This window comes from Falco punctatus (genome assembly GCF_963210335.1).
Source record: "Falco punctatus genome assembly, chromosome: 2".
Classification (NCBI taxonomy): Eukaryota; Metazoa; Chordata; class Aves; order Falconiformes; family Falconidae; genus Falco; species Falco punctatus.
Window position 1 is genome coordinate 47,372,541 of NC_137581.1, and position 14,029 is coordinate 47,386,569.

Consider the following 14,029-nt stretch of genomic DNA (forward strand, 5'->3'; position numbering starts at 1 on the left):
TTTAGCTCACCTGTTGGTCAAGACTGTTCACATTCGTTTGCTTCTCAGGCTCCATGGAGACTGCATATAAATCCAAAGTAAGGTGACAAAGACATCATAAAAAGGTGTGTTTGCTTCAAGACAGACATTGAGAAATATCTGATATGTAGCCACCAGGTAAGTGGTAGCAAACATCCTCCCAGCTCTATGTGATAAAGAAAGTTCACAATGATCTCTCTTGTTTCTTATCTCGTGCCTTCAACAAGGTGTCACCAGATGGCAGGAACTGCAGCAACACCCCCCCACCCCCCCTCCTATTTCTCTCTTCACCATTTTCATCATTGGCCTATCATATCAGGTCTGTACTAGGTGTAGGATGGAGAACATCACTCTTTTCTTTACAAAAGACTGAGTTTAAATAACTACTACGCTGATCTGCAGAAGCCTTAGCCTATGCATGCCAGACTCCCCTGTCTGGCTGTGTTCTGGTACACATATAAATAGTGTGGCATGTTATTTGGAGGAAGGAAAAAGAGGGTCTCAGTCTGCTCCCCTCTTACGCTCCATGCCTGGGTATACACAATGCAGCTTTGCAAGGATCAGCCCAGAAGGAAGGAGATCAGCTTAGCAGTGCATCTGGTCTGACTGTGGAAATCCATTCCTGATTCAGTTCCTTGAACATAGACAAAAATAAAAAAAATATTTATTTTGGAATAAATTTCTGGCTCAAAACTGCTCAGTTACTGAAATGTGGCAGAACAATATGGAAGGTTATTGGTGATTAATTTCACAACTGACAGAAATACTTCTGTGGAGCAATGAATTTCTAATTACTATTAAATTATACATGGTAAAAATCTGTCCTAAAGTGTATTCTTAATGGGAAAGCTCTTTAAAACAATGGGATAAAATGTGTGCAAAGACCTTTTGTGCTGACTTGCTAGCAGTGTTCATCAGCTTTTTATAGCTGCAGCTGACTACAAATAGAGCATGACAGAGCAAATCAGGCCACAGCAGAGTATCAACGATAGCTAAACTGGTGGGCAATAAGGCAATAGATAGCTGATAAAAATACTTGCCTTTTAAAAAATTAATGGAAATGTTGTCCTTTGTTCCTATTTTTATATGACAGAGAAGGCTAGGATGCAAGCACCTTCAGTATGATCTAGAACAGCCTTGTTCCACAATTTTGAATTTAAGTTGAATTCTTACAGAAAATTGCTGTCTTCATAAAATTTTATAGCAGTAGGTGTTTGAATAGACAAAACATCACAGACAGAACACTGACATGATTTCCTACTGTCTAGGACTTACCTGAGGGAATAGGAATGTTTGCCTTTATCTGCAAGATATGAAAAATATTAACCAAATATAAATTTTGGTAGAAAAACTATTCTAGGATTCATTCACAAGAAAGGTGAATAAATAGATTTTTTAAAAAGAGATGGATATCGTTCAAGATTTAAATAATCCTAAACTGCAACACATTTCCACAGAATTTACTGTGGCAAATACTGTCCTTAAAAGAATCATTGTGCCTGTGTTCTTATCCTAAACCAAAGAAATCATTCACAAATAAGAATGTGATGTATTTTTCTGTAGATTAAAAGAACAAGCACCTTACATGACAACACATTCACAAAACTGCAATAATGACAAAGAAATGGCAGGAACTGATCTTTCCATTCACACCAAACAACAGCAGGTGGATTAACCCATTTCAGCTCCTTGGTGGTGGGGGAAGCAGCTTATTCATAAAATTGTGGATTTCATTTTTTATTTCCTGGGATAAACAGTGGAACTCTATCAAACACCAGGTGTCCATCGCATTGCAGCCTTGAGGCCTAATTCCAAATATTTGAACATTGCATCAACATTGGGATGTGAGTATGACTGGAGCTTCTGTGACCTTGGTGAATGAACACATAAGGCAAACTAGGCAATAGACTGTGCATGCAGGGCTGGGTCATGCAAAGATACTCAAAATGATAAACAAAACCTTCAGAACTGACTCATACCACTAATTCTGTAGCAGATCAAAAGGACAAAAGGAAAGTAGTCACAGATGAATGCAGGATTCAGGTTTGCCAAATCAAATCAACAATTGCAGTCGTAACATTGCTTGGCAATGGCTTTATGTGTTAAGGAAACAGTGCATACACTGCACGATTTGGACATATATATATCACATCAAAGAAAAAATAATGGCAAAGAGCAGAAGTCAAAAAAATATCTGTACTGGATAGTACCAAAAGTCTTTTTGTTCCAGTTTTCTCTCTCCTGTGAATGTATAAATACACTCGCTACATTGGCCTCTCTCTCATATATTAGTAACCACTATTTCTGTTGCTGTTGTACCTGAGGTGAGGCAGAGGAAGGCTAAGGACCTTCAGGACTCCATTAACTCCTCTGCCACCCCCTACCACTTGTCGCCCAGTCCTTGGGGACTGTGCCACCCTACAGCTTCTGTCTTCCCAAGAAATACTGTGACGTCCATCAGCTACCTGCCACTGATTTTCCCACCACATCTCCAGACACAACTCTGGGGGAAATCCTGTCATCTGATACAGTGAGGGTGGCTGTGCCCCTGTCACTTGACAGAGGTGGTGGTCTGTGCACTTGTCCAGTTCCCATCAACCCATCATCTTGTTCAGAAATTAAATGTGCAGTAAATTAGTTTCTTGGAGAGTTCTCAAGATTTTCTTGACAGAGACTTCTCAGATAAAGTTGGATGACCACATATTGGGAAGAAAATTGGATTTTGTTCTCTGCAGCTTCCATCTTTCTTGAGTCAGGAAACGCACTTTCTCTTCTAAAACAAACAGAACTAAATTATAAGGTTCTTGGTCAAGTTTCATAAGTTTCTGCAAATAGGTTCTATGTTTTGTTTGACCTGCTGCATTTGCAGCTACACCCCAAGTACAAATTGGCTGCTTCCCTCATATTCCTATTGTATAAGAAACTGAGCTGTTGCTGAAGGTGGTTTCTGAAGCTGTACTAAGAATAGTTTGTCTTATGTACGTAAGTTTTGGCATTACTTCACATTAATGTCTTTGCAAGCTTCTTTATTGTCCAGTGTCAGTAACATTTCTTGCATAACATTTGGTTTTACATAAGGCTGTATTCTGATTTTATTATTCATACCAAGCAGTGAAATCTCTGACTGTTCCCTTTGCCTTTTTTTAACTTTGATTTGTAGGTGAAAAACACAGTTTCTTGATTAAAGGTTTGAGAAATAAGATTTTTACATTAAAAATATATTACAGATGCTCACAGGTTTTTTTACTCAGCTTTCCTTTTTCATTTTCTTTCATTTTCTTCCTTTCCCCACCACAAAATTAGCCTCACAAATGTAACTCTCAATACCAGAGATTATTTCTTACAGTCAGACAACTTTGCTGGAAAGAGAACATAAAGTTCCATAAACCAAGTATTTAATTTGTTATGCCCTGAAATATAGCATCTCACCTGCTTTGACTAAAATAAATCATTAACACCATGAGTTCATAAATAACTTGAATAACATCCTTTCTGAGAGTATTTTTGATATAGTCCAGTCAGACTGAATTCAAAACATTCCTATAGCTCTAAAAATATACATACTCATGGTTTCTCCTGTTACGGATTTGTTATTACACTTGATACTGAAGTCTGCACACTAGCAGCTCCAACATGGAATTTTCTAACACATTTGTTTATCTTCAGCTTAGATTTAGACACAATAACACTGGTTAATAACTGCCTAGTTGTGCTTGCTTTTTGAAATACATAGAGCATTTGCTGTCCTGTGCTATGATAACTGAAAAAATGAACAGCAGTAACATTGATTAACTCTGATGGTGACGGGTTAGACTGTACAATTCAGTGAATTCTTCATGAGTATGCTTCTCTACCTTTTGGAGGCTTAAATCAATTTTCTTCTTTGCTACTAAGGACTTTTTCATCCAAACTAATTGCATACTTATTTCCAGAAAATGTCCTTCTGAATTATAAAAGATGTAATTTCTATTATTCCATTTTTGAAAAGAGAAACAAGCCAAAAATAGGTGTGAAAGTTTATTTTTACTTTTTTCCCCAGCTGCTTTGACATATCAAATCACCTTCTGCTTGCAACCAGCGTGGATGAACACAATTAGAGCCTACCTCTCTTCAAAGTGTTTTCAACTTGCTCATTGCAATAGCTTCACAGTGTGAGTCCTTGATTGGCAAAATAGCAGGTATTACCCAGCATTTTCTTTAAGATATTTCTAGTTTTCTTCTAAGAACACTGAAAACTTTGTGATCTAGAAAAGAAAAAAAGGAAAAATAGAAGCGCTTGTGGATCATTGGTCACAGAAAGTAGCCTGAGAACTCCCGATTCAGCTCTCATTTAAAAAAATCATTGAGTATGAAGGCTTTAACTGATTTTTTATAATTTTTTTTTTAGTTGAAGGATAGCCCATGTTTTAATGGTACAGCATACAGCCATACCAATAAAATTCAGAGTCACTAGCTGGAGAATAATGGACAATTTAAGCTCTTTCAAACTGAATTGGTTCCTCCTGAGTGAAAATGGTTAGCAAGCTGTTCCACCAGCAGTGAAAATGATGAAACTACTGTGTTATAAATGTTTTCCTTACATCCCTGCTCCCTCGCAGTTGTTCTACCTAGTGAAACACAAAAATAACAGTAACTAGCATTTACCACTAAGAGTTCATCATACTTATAAATGACCTGGGCTCCCTTTCCACATCCCCTCTGGAACAAGAGGCAGCCTGTGGCATGTCTGATTTTGGATGGTGCATGCATTTGGTGGCTGGATAGGAAGCACAAACCAAATAGCCAGGATCTCCATCATCCTTTACTGGGAAATCTAGATGGAAAATGAGTGGATAAATAGAGTAAAAGGGAGGACTTACACACTGAGTAGTTCATGGACTCTTGATTTCTTAATGTGGAAGGGTCAGCGAACATTTCTGCAGCACACATCTCATTGTCTAGCATGGCTTTATCCTCCGTTATATCACCCCCATGGCAGAAAGAAAAGTAGCAGCCACAATCACAAAGGTTACCTCTCCACAGCCAGATTCTGCAAGGGAAACCTACCCAAGCAGTAATGAAGCTACTGTGAGCTCCAGCAGGTTCCATGGCATGACCAGAAAACATTATGGCAAACAGCCATCTGCCATTTAGACGTGGCATGATGTGCTGTGTACTGTAGCATGGTTTCCCCATCAGTCCTTGTCTTTTCTAGGCAGTTATAACTGGATTAGTTCAAGTCATGTCATGTCTGAGGGCACAGATGTCTGAAATTGGAGATGCTGCCTTTAGGTACCTTGCTGGGCAATTAGCTCACTGATATTCATGTCCCTTCTTTCTGGAATATGAAGGAAAACTATTTGTATAATGGGTTCACCTCTATTGCTAAGAAAAAGGCTAGCTCAGGCACTGAAGCTCTTATTGAAACCCTGATTGTCCACAGAGCTCAAGTGCTTGCTCACTCCCTGTCTGGTTTTGGGTCATTTCAAAGTGTCACAGAATCACAGAGTGGTGTAGTTTGGAAGGGAACTCTTGAAATCATTTAGTAATGATTTAGTACTCAAGTAGGGTCACCTGCAGCAGGTTGTCCAGGACAATGTCCAGTCAGGTTTTGAATACCTTCAAGGAAATTCTGCACCCTCTCTAGACCACCTGTTCCAGTGTTTGATCATCTTCACAGTAAAACAGGTTTCTCTTGCTTTCAGATGGAATTTCAAGGTTTTTAGCCTGTGCCCATTGCCACTTGATCTACTACTGGGCACTATTGAAAAAGAGTTTGGCTTCCTTTTCATCATCAATATATCAATGTATATTTGTATCACATTGATAAGATCCACCGCACCCTGAGCTTTCTCTTCTCCAGGCTGAACAGTCCCATCTCTTTCAGACAGTATTTATATGAAAGATGCTTCTACCCCTTAATCATCTTCATGGCCCTTTGCTTGAGTAGCTCAAGCCTGTCCATATCTTTCTTGTACTGGGGAGCCCAGAACTGAACACAGTGCTTCAGATGCAACCTTCCTAGTGCCAAGTAGGAAGTAAGGATCACTTCCCTTGACCTGCTGGCAATGCTTTTTGTAATGCAGCATCTAACGAAAAGGTCTGCCTCCTTTGCTGCAAGAACACATTGCTGGTTTATGGTCCATAAGGACCCTGAGGTTGTCAGTAAATCTGCTTTCCAGACAGTTGGTCTTCAGTGTGTCCACTAGGCATTATTCCTGGGGTTACTCCCCTCCAGATGTAGGACTTTGCATTTCCCTTTGCTGAACTTCATGAGATTCTTTTCTGAGCAGTGCTTCAGGCTGTCAGGATCCCTTTAAATGGCAGCATACCCATCTGGTGTGTCAGTCACTCACCCCATTTATTTTTTTTTTAATCTGTGAACTCTTTGAGGGTGCACTCTGTCCCAGTATTGGCTCATTAATGAAGAGATTGAACAGTGTTGGCCCCAGTATTGACAAATGGTTGAGCATGAGAATGTTGTGGGAGACAGTAAAGTGCCTTAACTGATGTTGAGGTAATGTGGTGGTTTGACCCTGGCTGGATGCCAGGTGCCCACCAAAGCTGCTTTATAACTCCCCTCCTCAGCTGGACAGGGGAGAGAAAATGTAACAAAACAGTCGTGGGTCCAGATAAGGATGGGGAGAGATCACTCACCAGTTACCATCGTGGGCAAAACCAGACTCAACTTGGGGAAAATTAATTTAATTTATTACCAATCAAATCAGAGTATGATAATAAGAAAATAAAAAATAAATCTTAAAACACCTTCCCCCCCTCCTTCTTCCCAGACTTAACTTTAGTCCTGAATTCTCTACCTCCTCTCTATGTCCAGCAGTACAGGGCTATGGGGAATGGAGGTTACGGTCAGTCCATCACACGCTGCCTCTGCTGCTCCTTCCTCCTCATGAGGAGGGCTCCTCACACTTTTCACTTGCTTCAGTGTAGGGTCCCTCTTATGAGAGACAGTTCTCCATGAACTTCCCCCAAGTAAGTCCTTCCCATGCGCTATAGTTCTTCATGAACTGCTCCAGCTGGGTTCATTCCATGAGGTGCAGTTCTTCAGGAGCAAACTGTTCCAGTGTGGGTCCCTCACAGCATCACAAGCCCTGCCAGCAAACCTGCTCCAGTCTGTGGTCCTCTCTCTCCGTGGTCATAGGTCTGCCAGGACCCTGCTCCATCACGGGCTTCCCATAAATCACAGCCTCCTTCAGGCATCCACCTGCTCTGGGGTGGTGTCCACTGTGGGCTGCAGGTTTGTATCTGCTCCACTGCTAACCTCCATGGGCTGCAGAGGGACAGGTAAACAACATCCATTGCTAGTTCTACCAAAGTCAGTCTTCCTCTGTGGTCTGGGTGATAGTTCACTCCAAAGCTTGTTTCTGAAAGGTGTTACAGGTAAGGCTGTACAATGTCTGGCACCTTCTGCTCTCCACAGACATCTCATATTATCCCACCTGGTTTTGTACACAAAGAAACACCCATGTGTCCTTTTACCACATCCCAGGGCATGCACTACATCCCCTTGATTTCATCCTGTAAAAATCCCAGTTTGGTGATGGTGAGAATGTCCTCAGTCTTCAGACACTTCAACCTAGAAGCAGCACTCAAAATAGTCATCGTGACTCAGGGCTGAAGGAATACTGCAGTGGGCAGAGAAGATGGTCAAGGTCAGCAGCTACATGGTGGCCACGCTGTTTAACGGGACACATGGTGAGCACTGCATATGCAAGCAAGTCCTTGCCATGGGGCTTAAAAACCAGGGATCAGTTCCTGGTCTTTTTTCATCTAGCAATAGAGGCATAGCCAGTTACTTTCAGCAGGGCTGCCTCTAAGTGTTTTTATTGGAGGTTAGGAAAAGATTTTTTTTCTTCTGTTTTTCTCATTATCTGATTGATAGGTGCATGCTCTGACTGCAAAATCCAGTCTAGGGCAGTTTTGTTCAGTAACCTACATTGTGCCATTAACAGTTTTAAGGTACTCTATTTCCAAATCATACATGCATAACTGAAAAAAAAAAAAAATCCTGTCTGTATTCTTGGGGATTTTTTATGGGTCCCTTTTAACTTCCATGGCAGTTTCAGCTGCCTGTGGCCTTATCAGGTAAAGTCATGTACTTTTTTATAACATAAGACCATAAACAAAATTATTTGTCTTTTTGAGTGCTTAGTTTTTGGTAAGACACGCACAAACCACTGATTTGCATTTTTGCTTGTCCTGCTGCCTGAGAATTATACTAATCACACCCTGTGGAGGCACCTGTGGACAAGTAAGGTTTGAGGCTTCTGCACTAGATTTTGTTCTTTTTCAACAATTTTTTTGTTGTATCTCATTCCCAACTTCACATTGTAACAGCCACACTCTTGTATCTGTTCCTCCTCTGTTCAGTCAGGCAGGCCATGATGGTCCTGATCTTACTGCAGTCCATTTTCTTTCCCCAAAGTTGTTTGATGGACTTTCTCTTTTGTTTATTACACAATGATTATTTTTTTTGACAGTATATCTCTGTCTCCTCCAAAACCGCTCATATTCACTGGTTATGGTCCTCAGTTATCTTTCCTCAAGGAAAAAAATGCTATTTACATAGATCTTAGTAGTGTCCTTACCATCCAAGTGTTAACTTTGTTTTCACTGAAAAAAACCTGTTACCAAATACAAGCCAGATGGTGGGTTATTTTCCCAAAAGATAACATTTAATATAGACAAACATGCTGTTATGTCTCCAAGGGTAGAAAATAATTTGATGTCAATGATACTCCTCAAAAAATTTACTTTGCAGAGAACGTATTATCTTTTTCTACATTTATTGATAATTCTGTGTTTATACAAGTGTATATGTCTATAATTTCTCTCTACAGCAGGGGTTTTTTGTCTCCTTTACTTACTTTCTGATTTGCACAGAATTTAGTCTTCCACTGATTTTGCTCAAAGGGAGCTTTGCAATGGCTAGTCTAGAAACTCAGGTTTGATCACTTGCTGTTGGGATTTTACTTTAACACCAAACAAGGGGGAACTTCCTTTCATAGCATAATGAATGATGTTGCTTTCCAAATGTATTATTCACATCCACTGTATAATTTCCTCTATATTATAGAGGAATATATATTATATAAATTCAGCTTTGAAAGTTGCCTGAGTATTATTGGTTTTATTTCTTCAGCTTGGAATTTTCTTAGTGTCAGTGGTGTTGTCTCTTGACTTTGTACTTGCCTGTGCATCTGTCCAACTTAAAATTAATGATATTCCACTTGCTTTCATGATCTACTTATGTTCTGCTGTTCAGAAGTAACTTAGTGACATATGACAAGTGGACATAGTCTTCTCCAGAAAGGCTGAAGCTGAACAGCATGGATATAGGCTACTTGCAGCATTTTTACCATGTGGCACTAGGCATAGGCATCACTCTCTGGGAATAACATGTTTAACAATGTTGTTTATTTATCTACCATATGAGCTGATGAAGGGCTGGCAGCCTTCAGGCTCAGTTCCCCAGCAATCCGCTTGGTAGTCTAACAGCAAGACAAGCTAAAAGACAGGAACAAACAGCTTTTGTATGGAAACTTTCCAAATCAGCAAATTCTGAAACCCACATGTGCTTCTTCACAACTTTGTTGGTCTCATAATTTCTGAGAAATATTTCATTTTTGATTAATCACCTGTCTCCATCGGAAAAGGTTCCACTGAAAGACTTCTAACAAGTTGTATACATGGCTATAATTTCAAAGAGGCCTACACATTTAATAGGATATTTTTAAAGGCAAGGTTTTCTAGAAACATAGAGTAAAAGTCCATTTGTATCTCACAGAGATGGCAAAAGACTGTTGCCATGAGAGATCTAAACAGACAAACCAAAAAGAAGATAAACAATCGCACAGTATTAGTTAGCATGTTAAATTGTGGTATGGGTCTATCAGCCTACCAGCAGACTGCCTAAGGATTTTTTGACATATTTGGAATTAAACATTTTAATTTTGAATTGATATTTTCATTTAAAGTAGTGACCTGAATTAAACAAACACCAAGAGAAAGATTAAAAAAAAGTTTAAAAGTGGATGGGAATTTATCTAAACTACAAATTAAATATTATCTTTCATTGGAAATTGAAGTATTTTATATTGATCCAAGAATCTTCTTTCAAAAGCTTGGTTAGTTATTTTGCAAAAATGTCTTTATTTATATGGTTCTTTTGAAGCTATTCTCACTTTCCCACTGTCTCTTGTTTTTTGTTACTCTACTTAACAAAAATATGAATATTCATACAGTTTTTTTCTGAGATGACTGTTACTTTTCTGCAAATGTTCCAATACTAACCAGGAAAAGCTGAGATTGCAGCTTTCACTAGGAAAATATTAGTACTACTAAAAAGCAACAAGAAACCTCTTTTAAAAAACTATTATTTGAAGCCATTTAGACAAAATTGGAAGCTATTGCGACAAAATAAGAAAACAAAAATGCAGCAATTACAACCACTCCCTTTTTTACTTGATACTAGTTTTTGTTAAGGATGCCTTCCTTGCAGTAAAATTCAGATTGATAACTCCCTCCTTTGCAAACATTGTAAACAAAGGATATACTATTCAGTCTTAATTCCAGGTGTTAAAGTTTGTTACTCCTTTTCATCCTGAAGAAAGATTTCTATATCTAAAGACTTGTCTAATTCTTCCACCTACATCAGCTGATCAAATAACAGCTATTACCTCTGCCTGCAAATATTGTCCTACTTGTACTGTTTATTATTATTATGATGATGATTACAGCAAAATACTACTTTAAAGAGAGATGTTTTCTAGACAGTATTTTGGAGACCCTCTTTCTGTCTTTCTCTATTGACTATAGGGGAATGTAAGGGACACTAGTCTCCTAATTCAGGCACTTCATTAAGTAATTTGAGACTGGTCTGTGCAAGATATCTATTTAAGTCTTGATCCTTGCTGCCTTACCAGGTAACCAACTATTCAAGCAACTCTAAAGATTTCTATGTCACGTGGTCAGAATGTCAAAATAGATAAATCCACAGCATCTAAATCAGAACACAGCACTGATTTAATTTCAGTTTTTAGACATACAGCTTTTAGATTGCAGAATATTCTTCCACAGAAAGAATTCCAAACACCTGAACTTTATCTAAGGGCTCCTTGCCAGCAGAGACCCTAGTGGAAGATGCCTCAGCCTCTGGGGACCTTCAGTCTCATACCATTGTGTTGCAGCTTCCATACACACATTCCATTCAAAAGAGGGTGAAATCAGGGAATGACATCCAACATGCACCCTGTGTGATTTGTCATAGTCACCGGGAAATCACTTTCTTGTGATATTCTGGGCAGTCTCTCTTGAAGCATATAAAAAACCCACTGCTCCTCCGTGCCCTGAAATAGCTTCTGTGGTAATGCTGGAAAACTGTGTAATCTTTCAGGGGCTCTGTATTCTGCTTTCTTTCCTACTAGTGCCTTGAATACTCAGCAAAGTCAAAGGAAACTGTAAAAGGAAAGGCTGCAGAACTTAACAGGGAAAGGTGAGACAATGGCATAGATAAGAGTTTCAGGTTCCAGCTTCAAAGGAGTTCAGATAACAATGGCTAGGGCATCAAGTGATGGGGAACATTTGTCTGTCTGGCTTAATCTTCTCTGGGATCAAAAGACATGGAAAACCTCAAAGACCGTTGAAAAGGGAGGGTACTCAGGAAAGTGCCCAGACTGTGCCAGTGAAAAAAATGCCGGTGGGGTCCCTTATCCCACATTAAAGGAGGGAGCAGGGCACATCTTTTGACAAAAAAAAAAAAAAAAAAAGGGAATAAAACAGGCCTTCCATTTGATAGGGTGGAAAAAACTTGGTAAATAATGTCTGTGGGTAACATAATTTGAAAAATAATTTTCCCAGTATTGCTTTCCTTCTAGCAAAACCCCAAATGTTTTGCTTTCCATTACAAATGTTTTCCTTATTGCTGTAGAAGATACTCATGCTCCAGGAAAAGAGCTCTTACAATGGCCAACACTAGTTATATTGGTCTTTTATTCATAGCTAAGAGGATGATCAAGCGTCACAGAATGTATTTTGGATACTGCCCTAAGAATGGGCTCAATGAAGCCTGTCACTTTTGAAGGTACATTCAGAAATTGTTGGTAATGTCTTGCACTATGGATGTCACCCTGTGAATAGTAAGAAGACAAGGTAGGCCATGTTCAGACAGTATGTCTGTTTTTTCCTCAGGAGACTCCACTGAACACAAATAGCGTGGTCATCAGATCCACTTGCCCAGCATGCAGAGCATTTACTGATTTCCCATAAATGTCTGCAGCCTATGTGCTAGTTGACTGCACTAGAACTATTGATCATGACACTGTATGTATGAGCAAGAACAAAACTATTCATATTGTCAGGAAGCTATCTGGCTCTGTTTGGGCCTGTGGTAGCTATTACAGGCATATGTCACAGGTGTTGTGGTTTTCAGGCATTCAGGATTTGCTGATCGACTTTTTAGCAGTTGATCACATCTTAATAGATCACTGTTCCTTCTCCAGCTCTTGTTTTAGCATTTCTCTGTAAAACATGTCAGTAGGAATTAGTAAACCTGGACTAATTCTGTTGTCAGTGGAAAGAAACAGGTATCTTCAAAACATACTCTTCATACCTCTGTTAGTTGGGTTTGGATGAGATGACTAACCTTGGGACCTGTGTATGTCTTTACATTGACAACAGAGGGAGAGTCAGTTTACTGACTGTATTTTCTTATACTCTATTACTTGTCAATATGTTGACTTAAATGTCTCATATATGTATGTGATATTACAGATCTGCAAACCATGACCCACAAGAAACTTTCAAATAATTGAGTATTTTTAATCTTAAGAAGAAAACACTGAAGCCATATATTGTCACCCTGAATAATGGAATGGTAGTTGCAAAGAGGAATGAAACATATTCTTTCATTAGTTCACTGGGTTAGGAAAATAGTAGCTGCCTAATGTTGCTGTAGGGTATATTTAAGTTAGATGTGAAGAAAAAACAAGTATGGTTATCAATTAAATGAGCATCCAATGGCGATTTTGGGGTCTCTGTCCCTGGCTTTTTTTGAGAACTGGATGGACAAACATCTGTCAGGAACAGTAAGCATTTAGCATGCATGATTTACCCCACTGCAAGAAGCAGATGATCTTATCAGGCTCCCTATAGCCCTGTTTTCTGAGGCTACGTCTATGCTGATAAGTTAAATCTGCCTAGGATCGTTTTCTGACTTGATTCCAACTAGTATAGCTCAATGCATATCTATAGTACTAAACCACCTTGGCCACCCGGAACAAGGTGGCCAACTCCACCTTACTTGAAATGGACACTGGCCTGGGCCAACTGCCACAGTATGCCCATGAATTGCTTGGGAAGCTGCTAATTGATGTCATCCAAAGTTGTGTGGAACTCCTCTAGCATTTGAATAGTGCAGATGATCAAGAGAAATTGTTTGGGAACATTCCTTGTCCCAGTTTAATTTACTAGTATAGTTATAACTGATAATTCTGTGGCCCAGTCTGTCCACACGCTCATCAGAACTGTTCTCAAATTGAAAAATGAGATAAAGCTCAATGTTCTCTACTTCTGAAAACAATCAGTCTTTTATTACATGTACTAGCTAGTGGAGATTCTCTGTAGCTCTCATATTTAGACTTCTATCCTTTTTTTCTCAGTAGAGGGCATCCTTAGTACAGTCACTTCAGTAGTCCGTATCCATACCGCAAAGAGGGAGCAAACTTCATATTGCCTCCAAAGTAGACTAACCTGAGTAAACACTTGGTGCATGTGCATATTTATGAGAAACACTAGGTCCTGTGGAACAACTTGGGCCAGTATTCGCTTGAACAGGCTTTCTCCTTTTCACCATAATAGGCAAAAAAGGGCAAATAGGGACTGGCAGACTAGAAAACATTTGTGAAAGTTTCTTGCTTAACCTTTTTTTTTGAGTAGAGAAAAAGAGCCAATATGAGCATAGAGCTAAAATAGCATATTTACGTTCTTGTCAGAAGAAGGAAGGGAGATTTCTCCA